The sequence below is a fragment of the Coptis chinensis genome, chromosome 2, assembly GCF_015680905.1.
Source record: "Coptis chinensis isolate HL-2020 chromosome 2, ASM1568090v1, whole genome shotgun sequence".
NCBI classification, from domain to species: Eukaryota; Viridiplantae; Streptophyta; class Magnoliopsida; order Ranunculales; family Ranunculaceae; genus Coptis; species Coptis chinensis.
This window is the reverse complement of record NC_141457.1, coordinates 12,151,783-12,167,799: the sequence shown is the minus strand read 5'-3', so window position 1 is coordinate 12,167,799 and position 16,017 is coordinate 12,151,783. Positions and strand designations below refer to the sequence as shown.

The 16,017-nt window shown below is 39.0% G+C and overlaps 1 pseudogene; it reads left to right on the top strand.

The window, feature by feature from the left end:
• The first annotated feature begins 10,911 nt into the window (after positions 1–10,911).
• LOC147514913 (putative UDP-arabinopyranose mutase 5 pseudogene) lies at positions 10,912–16,017 on the top strand (annotated as a pseudogene).

Genomic DNA, 16,017 nt, shown 5'->3' with positions numbered 1-16,017 from the left:
AATGAATACAACGCGAAGCGCCTCATTGGCGGTAGAAAAATGTCAATCTCCCATAATGTTTAGGAGTACAAATAACATTACAAGTCCCATGTTCATTGTCATGCTTGCTAATGGAATGGTGATGTTGCGCCATGGCACATGGCCATCTCTCCTTCGTTTGATCTCAAGACCATCACCATAAGAGTCGCTAAACGCTTGCCCACCGAAAGGAACGGTAAGAATTATGATAGATGTACTGCCAAGATGCAGCGGGTTCGTGGTATGGAAGGTCCAAAGATAGGGCAAGTTGTTGTTCAGAAAAGATATGAGGTGTGTCACCAACTCAGATTGTGAACCCATCTAAGTAGAAACCATGCGCATGGTTGAATGCTGGTGTGTCATCCATATTAGCATAAAAGTATGCAGCCAAACTCGGAGAATAAGTTTGGTCAGGTTGAAGAATTAGGGAAGACCACCCAATGTTTGTGATGTAATCATGGAAGAGATGGCCATAGGCATTGGAATCCATCATAGACTGAAAGAATTGCTCAGGAATGAGTTTGGGAGGTACCATGGATGATGAAGATGCAATGTTTGATGAAGAGGCCATGGTGGATGAAGTAAAGAAATAGGTAACGATATAGGCAAACTGGATGGAAAAATGAGTATGTAAGAAAATAGACCCTCCTGTAGCACATGTTAAAATTATATTAGTCACAATGGAAATGATGACAATCCTATTAAGCATTGCGTACAAAAGAAGACAAAAAGATAAGACAAAATTCATAGTAAGACGAAAAAACGTAATAACATAGATGATTATATACTTATTGACTTAGTAATATCATGGATTCTTATATTGCTCTTGGAGATGCATATTTTGCACCAAACTGTTTTTAGGTCTTCTATTTGTTGGCCGAAATGCGATCTGAATGTCCCCTTGGGCAGAGAGAGTACGGTTTGATTTTCCATTAGAGAGGCGTGATTTTGCAAGAATTGAGAATGATTTTCCAAGATCTCCTCCCTGTTCAACATCATGCGTTGCTTGACGATCTTGGAAAATGAAGAAGAGTTGTGATGATGATATTTCGACGAGCGTGTAGTTCCCTCAAACCCCGATGAAGAAGTTTAATGCCTTCCATGGGATTAATAATATCAAAGATGGCATTTTCATCAAATAAATGGTCAGAATTTGAGCTTGGGGTGTTCCCGCTCATCTATCGAGTATCGGGGGTCCAAAACCAACGGAGTAGTCCATTTTGAAGTACCTTTATATATGCTCTTTGAAGGGGTGTCTCTGGAGAAATTATTGGATAACCCCAACGCATCATAATCTGCGTAACCAAAGTGGGTAGAGCTGCTGACCTTCTTGTTTTCTTGGTGATTACGTTCCAGAGGTGTTGGATCAGACAAAAGTCATCTCTTTGAGTTTGCAAAATCCAAAGTAGGTGAAGTTGAGGCTTTGTGACTTCAGATTGGTGTGATGTACCTACCACATTATGTCCCAACCAGTGGAGCACAACACGTTGATTCTGTTTCAAAGAGCGTTGAAGAACCATGTGATGTGTATTTTCGACGTCGCCATGAGATACGGTAGCTCGCAGTAAAGTTTTTTGCGGAATCGAATGATGACTCTTGAACAAGGGACTCCTGGGTTTTTATTGGGATTTGAAGTATGTCGGAGATCATTTCCTTATTCAATTCCAATCGTTGTCCATAGGCATTGAAGTAGAATTTTCCATCTTCATATCAACTAAATTGGTAGAACATCAAAACCAATTCTCAGGAATAACTAGCTGCTGAATGATATAGAAGAGGCGTCCATCCGCGACGTATGATTTCGGTGTCAAAATAAGGAGAAAACCGGCCCTCTTCGAAAGTTTTTAGGTAGTCTTTCTCTGCCGTTATTTTTCTTGGTTGAGCCATTACTGAGGGAAGGATAGTGAAAATTGTATGAATAATAATGCCTTAAAAAGAAGAGATTTATAGGCAATCTATGAGGCTATACCAATCTGGAGTCCAAGTGTATTTAATGACCCATGTGATTATGAACAACATCATAGGGGATCCACAGTAAGTCTTTGTCATGTCAGATATCCAAATACAATTAATGAGATGGTTTAATGTTTAGAAAATACGGAGAAAAGTTTCACAGGGTAGTTAAACTTACACGTAATTTCAGAAATGATGATCATAACTCAATAATAGAATATGGATAGAATAATCGAGTTGCATGTGTGACAAGTGTTATGTGTACCTTGTAGCGTGCGCGATTTTCTCTGAACAATATGTGTATCCATTAATTATTTTGGTGAGTTTTGGATGGCCTTTCTTTGTTATGGTTTCTTTATTTATTTACTTATTATTATTATTATTATTATTATTATTATTATTATTTTTATTATTATTTTTATTTTATTATATATATATATATATATATATATATTTTATAGAGGAAAAGACAACTAATATACACAAATATTTAATACGGAACTTCTCTATTTAATACGTAACCCGTACAAATGTGTGAGAATTATTTAACACACCATACTAATATACAAAATGAAAAAAAAAAAAAGGTTACATAGATCTAGATGTTTGGATCATGTTGTGCATGAGTGACAAGAGAATAATGATAAACATTGTTATCACAATTAATGTGATAGCCCATTCGTTGCTCCTTTTCCCATCGCTTCTATTTTATTCATTATGTTCAAGAAATTGAAAATTTGTGAAGATGAATGTGTGAAGAGTGAGAGAAGGGAATGAGTGAAAGTGGAAAGGAGAGTTGTATTTATAACTTGATTTCTGACCGTTGGGCATCTGACCGTTTGGATCAGTCCGTTGGGCTTTGAGAGTAGGCCCAATGAATCAAGGAGCAAACTCATATTTTTGAAAGTACTATATTCGCATAACATAAATAATTTCTCATTCAAACCGTCTGGAGATACAAAATTATGAGAAATCAACCGATATATAATAATTTATCACTAAAAAAATAAAAATGCAATGCATAAGGGAAATAAATGACATAGTCATTTCTAAACCAAAGGAAATAAACACCATTTGGAATCTTAGGGTTAGCAGAAGATGAACTCGGTTTCTACGTCTTCGCCACGATTTAACTTCAGCCGAAATGACTAGTCGGAATGTGGCCTATAGATCAGAAAGTAACCGATCTTTGAATTGCTGCCTGATTTGCCATCATCATTCTCTGGAATTGGCCTTGGCGATTTCTCATTTCTTCTTTGGAAGTCATTCGGGAAGTAATCATCTCTTCTGGCGAAGAAACATCCTGCGCGATACTAGAATTCATGTTCCTCAAGGCATCCATAGGAGTATTGTTTGGCGCATGGTATCTTCATTAAAACACCGGTGGTGAAGGAGGAGGAGGAGGTACGTTATCATGCTCAATGTCATCTCTAGCTACCGGGTCCCAATGGTCTAAAAACACAAGTCTCAAAAATTCCAAAATTCTCAAAAAGACCTTGTTTCAATGAAAGGAGTAGCAGATGGAACCCTAAGTTAAGCATAAGCCGAGTAACAAGTACGCTGAAGAGGAGAATTTGTTTGACGCGGTCATAAGAATATGGCCCAGGAAATGGACCATACAGAAAGTGTGCTTCCTCTCCTGTAGGATCCACAGCACAGTGCAAGAAAGTCTTGTTCACGCCGACGCGTCTTTGAAGTTCCAATGGCGTTATACGCCCGACCATTGAGTGACGGCTAATTGGTTACGCCCCGGCGAATCTTTGGTACACGCAGATTCAAGCTAGTGTTGTACTCCCCCGAGAAGCGTGTCAAACATCAAATCCCTCGTGGTCGGATACTCGACAATAATGTGGTCGGGCTATCGAGTTAATCGAATCCGCGCGGTATTCGAAATCAACTCCGGCGTGAGTTCACGTTCCAACCCATCCGCCGTAATCCAAAATTTGTCACCCCGAAACCTCCATTGTTGTAAAATTTCAACACCAATTCTTCGAATATTGAGCTGGAATTGATGCAATAGATATTCCCACTCTATACTAGCAATTTCCTCATCGAAAAATGGGTGAAACATCCGGAATTGTAGAGATTTGTGAAATTTCTCTCAACCGTGATTCTCCTTCATCTTTGTCATAGCGTTGCAGATTAACTTTTGATGGTGCAAATAGCAAGAGGAGGTGGAGGAGGTGGTGCTGGAGGAAGGGGTTGAGGTTGGTGAAGTTTGGCGCGTCTTGTAATTCATTCCGGGTGGTAGGCCGCTTGTATGAGTGGATTGTGGGGGGACCAAGATCCGATTTTTGTGGAAGAAGAAATGAGGGGGGTGGACGCGTGGGTGCCCCGCGCGTGGGCTTTGTACCCGGGTTTTTTATTTTTGGGTCGGGTCAAAATTTTGGCCCAAGTACAAATGAATTTCAGAAATTCCCCTTATGTCCCGAAATGTTCCGAAATTTCAAACGTGGAAATTCGATTCGTTTCAACTCCAAATTGAACGGACGAGATATCAAAACGATCAGCATTAAAAATGTCATCCACTAGAATATGAAAAAAAATCACATTCAAACATTTTTTTTTTTTTTTAACAATCTTTGGTTTTTATTTATTTACACTTTTATATACAAATGTACAAATCGAGAAGAACGGTCAACAACACCGAAATCCAAATAAAACAACACATCACAACAAAACTTAACTTAACGGCAATTTTCATGTTGGCTTTTGGCTTAACCCAATCCAGCCCATCGCGGGCTTATCCTTTATGTTTTGGGGGCTTAGGGTTCAGGACGGTACCATCCTTGACCAATGTGCAATGGTCTAATAATAATATTACCCTTAGTACATATGGTATAGCCTCAAACCGCCCCGAAACAGTCATATTGAAAACTTATTGGGGTTGGCCTGGTGGAATCCATTGCCCGTACGAACTAGGAAATTCCGATGGTGCATATCACGACTCTCTTTGGGCACCATTCTGGGTGCTAATAAAACAAAACGAATATATACATGTTGAGTCTTTTTACGTCAGATCCTCAAGACGAATGTGCGTCTTTTAACATCAGATCCTCAAGACGAATGTGAGTCTTTTAACGTCAGATCCTCAAGACGAATCCCAACCTGTTGGAGCAACGGGACGACGACGAAGTTTATCTTGTTGAGCTGGTGTCAGACAATAATATACCTTATACCGGCTCATCTCGGATAAAAGATCAAGACCTGGACAGAAAGGAGTTTGACAGTTCATACACCACCCCATCCTTTTTCGCCGCCGCCGAAAGCAAAAGTACTACCACCATTACCAATTCGAGATGGGTGAGATTTGGACCAAATGATGAGTTGGAGTTCGCGAGGAAGAGAATAGAAAAGGGAGGAGAAAGAAAGAGTTGAAATTTTGGTACCCATTGTTTTCCGAGGCACGTTTGCTCGATTATCGTAAGACATTTATACTCGGTTCCAAATAGAGTTTTGTGGACTAAGGTTCCGCTTGCAACCACACACTCTAGGGATTTTTAGAAAAGAAAATAGAAGAGGGCCGGCTACCTTAATGGCATACTTTTCCCGTTTAAATACATGGAAAGAAGTACACCAATAATCTATTATTAGTCCGGTAGATTGGATCATTTAGAAGAGTCTCTTCGACATCTGGAGAGCGCAACTCATGATAATGTTTAAGGCGCTGGCCATTTACTTGAAATTCGCTACCATCATTTACGTTTTTCACAGAGATAGCCCCATAAGGGGTGACAGCAGAGACAGTGAAAGGACCAGACCATCGAGTTTTTAATTTTCCTGGAAAAATGTGTAATCTTGAGTTGTACATCAAAACTTTTTGACCGACTTTGAACTCTTTTCGCAATATGTGCTTGTCATGCACTCTTTTCATGTTGGCTTTATAGGATTTCGAGAGATCATAGGCATCACTCCGAATTTCCTCAAGCTCATTTAACTGTAATTTTCTCTTTTCGCCTGCCACGTTAGTGTTATAATTGAGGCTTTTGATGGCCCATAGAGCACGGTGCTCAAGTTCAACCGGCAGATGACAAGGTTTTCCAAAAACGAGGCGATACGGAGACATCCCTATAGGTGTCTTAAAAGTCGCTCAGATGCCCACAAGGCATCGATAATTGTAGAGACCAGTCTTTCCTAGATGGATTGACAGTTTTTTCCAAAATGGATTTTATTTCTCGATTAGAGACTTCTACTTGACCACTGGTTTGAGGATGATACGGAGTTGCCACTTTGTGCGTGACTCCATATTTCTTTACTAATGATTCAAAAATTTTATTGCAGAAATGTTTTCCCCGTCACTAATTATAGCTTTTGGAACACCAAATCGAGAGAAAATATTTTCTTTTACAAACAAAACGACCGCTTTATGATCGTTAGCACGACATGCCAATGCCTCAATCCATTTTGACACATAGTCAATCGCTACAAGTATGTATAGGAAGCCATGAGAATTTGGAAATGGACCCATGAAGTCGATGCCCCATACATCAAAGATTTCCACAATTAGAATGGGATTTAAGGGCATCATATTGCGTTGAGTAATGCGACCTAATCGGCTGGCAGCGATTGCATGCTTTGCAATGCTCATGTGCATCTCTAAACAGTGTTGGCCAATAAAACCACATTGTAGAACCTTGGCCGCAGTTTTTCTTACCACTAAAATGACCACCACAAGATTGTTCATGGCAGAAGGATAACACATCGTTGTGTTCCCTACCGAATGCAACGGGCGGATTAGTTGGTCCGAACAATACTTGAAAAGGTAGGGATCATCCCGTAAATAGAATTTCACAGTTGGATAAAAACTTTTTCCGGTCATTACGAGACCAAGATAAAGGAACTTCCTCGGTAACTAAGTAATTTACTATGTGTCAAGCACCAAGGGGACGAAAAAATAGAGTACAAGTGTTCATCCGAAAGGAATCACATATAGGTTCGGTATCGAGATCAACATCATCGACAAGTCTTGATAAATGGTCGCAACCACATTTTCGCTTACCTTTTTATCTCTAATTTCGAGAGTAAACTCTTGCAAAAGGAGAATCCATCGGATCAACCTTTGTTTTGCATCTTTTTTCGCTAACAGATAACGAAGTGCCGCATGGTCAGTGTAGACAATAGTTGGAGAACCCACTAGGTAAGGACGAAACTTATCTAACGCATATACAACGGCGAGAAACTCTTTTTCAGTGGTGGTATTGTTACGTTGAGCTTCATTAAGGGTTTTACTCGCATAGTAAATGACAACTGGCTTATCTTCTCGGCGTTGCCCTAGTACAGCTCCAATAGCATAGTCGCTCACGTCACACATTAATTCAAAAGGTTTAGACCAATCAGGTGGTTGAATTATAGGAGCGGTAGTTAATGCGGTTTTTAATACCTCAAAGGCTTGTTTGCAACTGAAACTGAAATCAAAAGCGGCATCTTTAAGCAGTAGATTGGTTAAAGGTCTAGCAACCTTTGAGAAATCTTGAATAAATCTCCTATAGAAACCTGCGTGTCCTAAGAATGCGCGAATGTCTCGAACTGTTTTTGGTATAGGAAGTGAAGCAATTTTTTCTATCTTAGCTTTGTCGACTTCGATTCCGGCCTTTGAAAACGATATGTCCTAAAACTATTTCTTTAGTAACCATGAAATGGCATTTTTCCCATTAAGAACAAGGTTTTCTCTTCACAACGTAAAGACCTTTTCAAGATTTGATAGACAAACTATCGAAAAGAATCTCCATAAATTGAGAAGTCGCCCATGAATACTTCCATAAACCGCTCAACCATATCACTGAAAATATGAAGCATGCAAATTGAAAAGTACCAGTGCATTGCAAAGGCCAAAAGGCATTCGCCTATATGCAAATGTACCAAATGGATAGGTGAACGTTGTCTTTTCTTGATCAGCAGGGTCGATGACTATCTGAAAATAACCTGAATAACCATCAAGAAAGCAAAGAATAGGCATGACCGGCTAAACGTTCGAGCATCTAATTGATGAATGGAAGTGGAAAGTGATCCTTACGAGTGACGGCATTAAGTTTGCAATAGTCAATGCATATTCGCCATTTTACTGCGATACGAGCGGAAATGCATTCATCTTTATCATTTCGCACAACCGTAATGCCGATTTCTTTGGAACCACGCGGTACGGGACTCACCCAAACACTATCGAGATAGGGTAAATAATACCCGCGATCTAGTAATTTTAACACTTCCTCCCCGACCACATCTTTCATGGTAGGGTTTAGGCAACGCCTGTGGTTCACGCTGACGCCTTAGCATTTTCTTCCGTGTACGCGATGGGGTGCACACATTAGGTTCAATGCCTTTAATGTCATCGAGGGACCATCCAATAGCGTAAATGATGTTGTTGAATGACATTAATTAAACGAGCTTCCCCGATCGCCAGTTAATTGTGAAGAAATAATAACCGGGTGACGACCATCAAAGATCAAGTCAGACGATTTTAATTCGGCGAAGTGGTTTTAATTCGGTTAGGGCGGAGTGGGTATTAAAGATTCTTGAGGAAGGTCATCATCCATGTAGTAAACAGATTGATGATCATCCAAGTTACTTGACATCACCATTTGTAGGGTCAAATAATGGTAACCGACTCTAATAACTCATTTACTTCTTGTGTGTAATCATCGTCCTCAAATTCAGATTCGCTAAAGGAAAGAAATTGGTACACTTCATCTTCAGGAAAAGAGTTTGTGAAATACTCTTGCGGAATGCTGTCAATCCTGTTGGCCTCACCATCAATGTCGCTCGAAGTTGTTTCATCAACTTGAACACATTCACCTCGACCGAAAAGATTTCCGGCGACATGGTCATGGAACCATCTCGACAGTTAATAAGAGCATTAGCAGTGGCGAGGAACGGACGTCCTAAGATGATCGGAATGGAATCACATGCAACTTCTGTATCCAAAATAACAAAGTCTACAGGATAGAAGAAATCTTGGACTTTTACAAGGACGTTTTCCACAATTCCTTTTGGATACTTTATGGAACGATCGGCTAATTGTAGAGTCATGGTGGTAGGTTTGAGCTCATGAAGACCTAGTTGTTTAAATAAATAATATGGAAGTAAGTTCACACTAGCTCCTAGGTCTAGTAGTGCAGTAGCCGTGTATTTGTCACCTAAGGTGCATGGAACCGTTGGTCTACCAGGGTTCTTGTATTTTATTATATCATTGTGTTCGGTGATGGAGGAAAATTGTTCAGTGAGGAACGCTTGTTGAGAAACATTAGTCCTCCTTTTTGTGGTGCACATATCTTTCAGAAATTTTGCATGTTTTGGTAATAATTTTAAGGCATCGAGAAAAGGTAAGTTGATTGTTAAATTTTGAAAAGTCTCTCAAATTTCAAAGAAAATTCTCATCGTTTATTCTTTGCCGCCGCAGAAATGGTGCCTTAGGGCTGAATTTGGCAAAAGGGTCTACTTGCTTGTTTCCTACATTCGGAGGTGTTGACTCGGGGAATCTCGGGGAATCTTCCAGAGGTTCATTATTAGAAATAGATTCCTTGGAACCCCTTTTTCTTTTGGTTGATCATCCGCATAACGATCCGATTGTCTACGCTTTTCCCAGATCGTAGAGTAGTGATTGCATGCACCTCACCTTGGTTGGGGGTGCTTGTACCAGGGCATCGGGTCAGTTCAAAGGTCGTGGTTTGTTTGGTTTAGGGTTTGAACCGCTTGTGCAGAAACACGCCTTTCTCGACTCTTTTTTTCTTGCGCCAATTGTCGAAGTGATTGTTGGATAGACGTTAAAAGTTGAGATCGTTGGTTCATGTAAGCCAAGAAAGTCTCATTTGTCCTATCCGTAATGGTTGGCGCAGGTTGTGCAACAGGTAGTAGTTCTCGATTATTGCTTAGAAGTTGTTGATTATAGTTGGGATCTGGATTAGCTGGAACAAGGCTGCGGTTGGTTTGATAATTAGCATTGGAATTATTTGGAAATTGACCTTGTTGGTATTGTTGATTATTTCCTTGGCGGTATGGAATAAAATTGTTGGTAGGGCTTAACAGTGGATTAGCTTAAACCCCGAGGAGCCCCCATTTGTTGGTTATTTTGGCCGTTTAAATTCGGATGTTGTCTCCACGGTGCATTGGGAATGTTGAATGCACATGCCTCCTCCGATTGTTGAGTAGGGAAGCATATAACAAGGGACAATATGCATCGGGATGGTCGGGACTAAGACAAAGGACACAAGGGCGTGTCAACGCTCATGACCCGGTTTTGGTAGTTGATCGTTTACTTGAACCGCAAGGGAATCTACTTTTTAGTTAGGGATTCTATCAAATTTTTATTTCGGATTGGGGTTTTACCTCAAAAATAGATGTGGCCTTTGTAACATTGTCCTTTGATGACCTAGACGACTCAAGTGTTACCCAAAGGTGTACCCTTTTTCGCTTGTTTTTCAAGAAAAGTATATAGCTTTCAAGAGCTCCTTTGTCCATGAAGCAACCGCCGCTCATTATATCAAGAGTTTCTTTTTGATGATCGAAAGACCATTAAAGAATGAACGAACAAGGACAGCTTTTTCCGGTTGGTGATGAGGACATTCTAACGTAAGATCAAGAAAAACGACTCCATGCTTCGTAAAGGATTCATGAGGATTTTGACGAAAAGAATTGAATTTTCTCAAGCATTTTGGCTTGTTTTTTTTCGAAAGTGTAAACCTGAAGCATGAAAGCCTGAACTAGTTTATTCCATGTGTCTATGGATTGTGATTGTTGTCCCGCTAGCCGATTGACGCTTTTTCCGCTAAAGTGAATGGAAACAAATGGAAGCAAAGAGTTGTTCCTTAGAGATGTTGGATGATGAAATGTTGTTGCCACTTGTTGAAGCTTCACGAAGATGATTGTATGGTTTTTCGTGCTCCAAACCATGATATATTGGTAACAAACTGAAAACGTTTGGTGGGATAATGAAAATCACCGACAATGTCTTCAAGTTTGATGCGGGAAGATGGTCCTTCCCAGAATGCAAATAGAAGTCCGGAGAGGGGCTTCTCTCATTGTGGAGGATCGTCGGCCATAATGACGAAGTTGATGGCTTACGGGATTGTGATGAAGGTAATTAGCAGAAGAAGAACAATTTTTATGTGAGAACTTACGCAATTGCTTATCATTATTTTTTCGACGATAGGTATGTTCAATTTCTTTAGTGGAACCGGACCTTAATCTCATGCAAGCATAAAATTAGATCTTACTTACGTAAGGAATTATGAGGACTCAAATTTTATTATTATCTTAAACATTAGGGTTGAACAACATATGCCTAAGCTGCTGCTAACGAAAGCAGGAAAGCTAGGAATACGCGTGTGCATAAAAACCAACAGTCACAAGAGAGATATATGAGGGAGGATTTCGCAAGCACGGTTCTAATTAAGTAACCTCAATCTTTCAAGTTTCCTAGACACCATTGGAATATGATTTAAGATTTATGGAATTAAAATTTATGCAAAGGTGGTATTAATTTAAATTTAATTTAATTTTTTTTTTTTTTTTTTTTTTTTTTTTTTTTTTTTTTTTTTAAGATTTATGCAAGGGTTAAAATACAAGCATACAAATACCATCTACTCATACAATACTAGGTGCAGTAGCATGTGAAGATACTCTACTCATACGTATAGCTATACGAATAGGCAAGCTTGTGTCATCGATAAAATTTTTCCGCATGCAGGGCAAATATACATCAAGAATAATGATATGTGCTTAATTTGTAAATCGATATTACGTAAACGTATATCAACAAAGAAGAGCAAATTTGAATCACTCATAACGTATCTAAATACATTAGCATCGTAGATAGTATACAATGCCAGAGAAATACGACAAAACTAAACATGCAACGTATTATACATAAACTAAAATACGACTCTTGTATTGCATAATAATTCGATTTCGACAATACTCATTGAGATTGCGAATGTCATATAGAGAGCAGCTTTACCCCGTAGGGTTTAGAAACAACTTACCCAACTCAGATTTTAACCCTCGTTGGAATGTTCTCCTCTTTCTTGACAAAATCGACTTATTAGACAAGACGCGGTAATGATAATGAGAGAAATATCAAACATGTAACAAGAAACATTTATACGTAGAAAGACATATACTCATGCAATACAGTACCATTAATATGTAAATATACATTCATATGCAATTCATGTCCGTGTAATCGTATATAAATATTTACCGGTATACCAACTTGATTCATGCATAATTCTAGGCTAAAACGTAAATAATAATCCATAAATTTTTCCTAATACTATATACATGGCATACATGCAGAAAAAACATAAAAAAAAAATTACAATAATATCAAAATTGGAACTCAGAAGCTTCCCGTTTTTAGCCCTTGAAACAAACGTTTCAATTCGTCGACGCGATTAATCCCAAAAGATTATCGAATTTTTCAGGTACAGGGCCAGATATTTAGGCTTGGAAATGGATCAAGGTAGATCTGGAGATGTTGGTGGTTGAACAGGAGCAGCAATTAAGAAAAAAGCACTTTCATGACGCTGGTTGGGTTCACACTGTAGCGACTACACACTCAGCAAGACGCGTGTCAAGTAATCTACAATGAGCTCAATTTTTATGGAAGTCTTATAATCTCCTCAAGAGTTGTTTCCCAGTCCTAACTTTGGGTACCGCAAGTGGAACTAATTTTTTTTATCGAACAGGTCTATTGCAATGTTAAAATTCAAATTTGAACTAAAAAACGAACGAACGATTAACGGAAAGGAATGAAGAGAATGGGGTTCCCCTTGATGCAACTTCCGATCTTTAGCACAAGTTCTATGGTTTTTAGAACAGCAAATGCCATTTGATATATGCTCTTTACTACTACTTAGAGTTTTGATCTCTAAGAATTGATGCAAAAGCACTCAAGGTTCCTTACTCACGATCTTCGTTTCGTAGAGTTGGAATAAAGATTCAACTAAACTAAAGCTTAGAACAACTACAAATTGGAATTTACAATTAAGGGAAACTAAGGAGTAAGGTCATAATATAAATGCTAGATTTTTCCTTCCTACATAAACATTAAGAAAATATTAACGTTGAAAACATTCACTTAATACCGAAATAGAGATTTGAAAGAGAAGGTGGAGAGTTAATCCTCCTCATGTGAAACTATCATTAGTGTTAATTTGAAAAAGGTTTTGATTCTTCCTAGACTCATAGACAAGTCTCTAACGGAAAAATAGATTTGATCCCTAGCATGCATGGCTCATTAAAAAGCTCATACATGCTAGCAAGTGAAACCAAACAATGACTTATCTCTAAGCTCATTGCTTGATTCCTAACTAAACTCTACACCAACTACCATTTTGGGATAGGATGTAGAGTTAGTTGTTCTTCCTAAACCTACCAAACCAACAACAATTGGTTTACCCTCACATGAGTTGGATTAACTCTCCAAAAGGGAAGTTAGCTCATGATCCTTGAGACAAGGATTTATAAACTAAGAAAAACAAAAAAAAAGAGAGAGAGAGAGAGAGAGAGAGAGAGAGAGAGAGAGAGAGAGAGAGAGAGAGAGAGGAGAAAGATGAACAATCAAACTCACTTCTATTTATTTTCTAGAAGAAACAAGTGTTCCTCCATTAAAACTATTACAAGCTTTTTAATAAAAACTAAAACTAACTTTACATTTCTTTCACTAAGGAACTAAAATAATGTCATGTGAGGAAAATAAGTCAAGGGAGTAAATGGAGTGTCCCCCACCCTTGTCTAATTTCTTCTCCATTTGAGAGAAATCTCATTTCCTCCCACGTGAATTATCAAACCACATTAATGAATTTTTATCCACCACATTAAAACAAAGTGACACTTTGCCTTTTTTTTTTTCACTATTAACACCTAATCTAATTTATTACATGCAAGGTGTCAACTTTGCACCAATAATTTGTTATCTTTGTCTTGACATGCTCCATGATTGATTACTCATCCAATCTTGTGGCCCCAAGATAGTGGGTCCATAATACCCATCCGATGGCGGTCCGGTATTTTGGGCAAGTTGTTACAATTTCCCCGCCTATCGTAGAGTTCATCGCCCGATTATCCCGAGCATCTCTCGTGGTCGCATTCGGAGTCCTGGTTCGAGAGGTAGGAGCTTTGGAAGTTTGATGCTTCTGTGTGGATTTGGGAGAATTCGTATATACGCCGTTTCTCGTGCTTTATTTCAGGTTTAACCAATATTTCCATGTTTACTGCAAATACCTGCAAAAGTATGAAAACATATTTATTTCATGATTATTAAACACATAATTAACCAAATTTATATGTCTCAATGGGGTTTCATAATACACTTTTGGGTGCTTATCAAGAAACACCATGTTTAGACTACAAGTTACCTAATAACATATGTCCCATGTTAGCCCATGCACAAATAACCGGTGAACTTTGAAGGTTTGACTAAACTTTCTACATAACAGATCAAGTAGTGGCAACATAATTGGAACCATCTTACAAATGTTGGTATTTTTCTTTTCAATTAGTATTTGCTTTCATGTAGATTTCATATCTCATAATTGAATGAGTTTTAATATTGTTTTATTGCTTCTCATGTAGTAGGGATCGGAGGTGTTAAGGTTTCTTTGCAATTCATCCTATTGTTCCATGTCTCCTGCAACAATGTGAAAAATGTTGACGTACTGTAACCTTTCTTTGCCATCGGCCACCAAACTTGATGGACAAACAATCTATGAACAACTCCACGTTTTCCCAAACACCGATTGTTTCTCGTAAGGTTCTTCTTCTTCTTTTTTTTCTTTGCACATCAAAAAAAAAAAAAAAATTGTAAGCATGCTCCAAGGTGTCACTTTGCATTTTAATTTGATGTATTTGTATTAAGATTCATAAGCTCGGATGATATGACTCTGTTAAGCAGGTACATGTGATTGTTCATTCAATTCACTATATAGTTGAGACCAATCATTTGAGATCGCGGATTTATGGAAACTAACCTAGATTCAATTCCTAAGTAGATAACGTTACACAAGAAAGAACCATAGGTGTCGTACACTTACACTTGAGTTTTTTATTTGTCGTGTCGTTATAGTCTTATTGACATTGCTAAGGAATGGATTTATGTAGTCATGTTATTGCAATTTTGTAGTTGGCCAGTTTCTAAGTTGCTTAATCTTTGTACATTGTTTGTTAAATATGTTGGTTTAGGTTTGGAAAGAATTCATCCTGAAAACTATAAAGGCAACAAACATACCCTTAAGCAAAAGCTATTCGTGTCGGTATTTCGGTTATTTGGTATCCTTCAAAAAGTATATTGTATCAGTTGATGATGATTGTGTTCCCGCAGGAGATGATAAGGGCCAAATAGTGGATGTAGTGGCCCAGCACATCTGGAACCTAAGGACTCCTGCCACGTCATTCTTCTTCAATACACTCTATGACCCTTACTGTGCAGGTGCAGACTTTGTTCGGGGATACCCATTCACCTCAGCGATTGGGGTGACATGTACTCTATCTTGTGGTCAGGCCTCAATTTGGTCGACCGAGATGCACCCACTCAAGCACCGGGCTTTAGAAATGAGGAATTCCCGGTATGTGGATGCAGTCCTAACGGTGCACTGTAAGGACAATGATGCCGTTAAGTGGAACTAATGTGGTATTCAATCGAGAGATAATAGGACTCGCACTATTCCCCGGATCCGGTTAGTTGGGGGGAGGAAAGCCGAGGTGGGAGATTGTTGAAGACGTCTTCTCCGAATGTGTGCTAAGGTTGTGTCCGACCACCTAGGGCTGGGGGTAAAGAGTGGATTGCCATACGTGTGGAGGAAGGAGAACGGTAACGCAATAGACAGTTTGAAAAAGGAATGGGAAGGGGTGAAACTAATGGAGGTGGTCCCCTTTTTCCGCACTGACTAGGTTATCAAGGTGCGATCCACCGCAGAGATCGCGGTCATTGAGATTGCGAAGATAGTAAAGGAACAACTTGGGCCATCAGATGGTGTGTTTGCATGCGCTGCAGATGCCATGTAAGAGTGGATCAAGCTTTGGAAGCCTGTTGCATCTGAGCCAACAGCATAA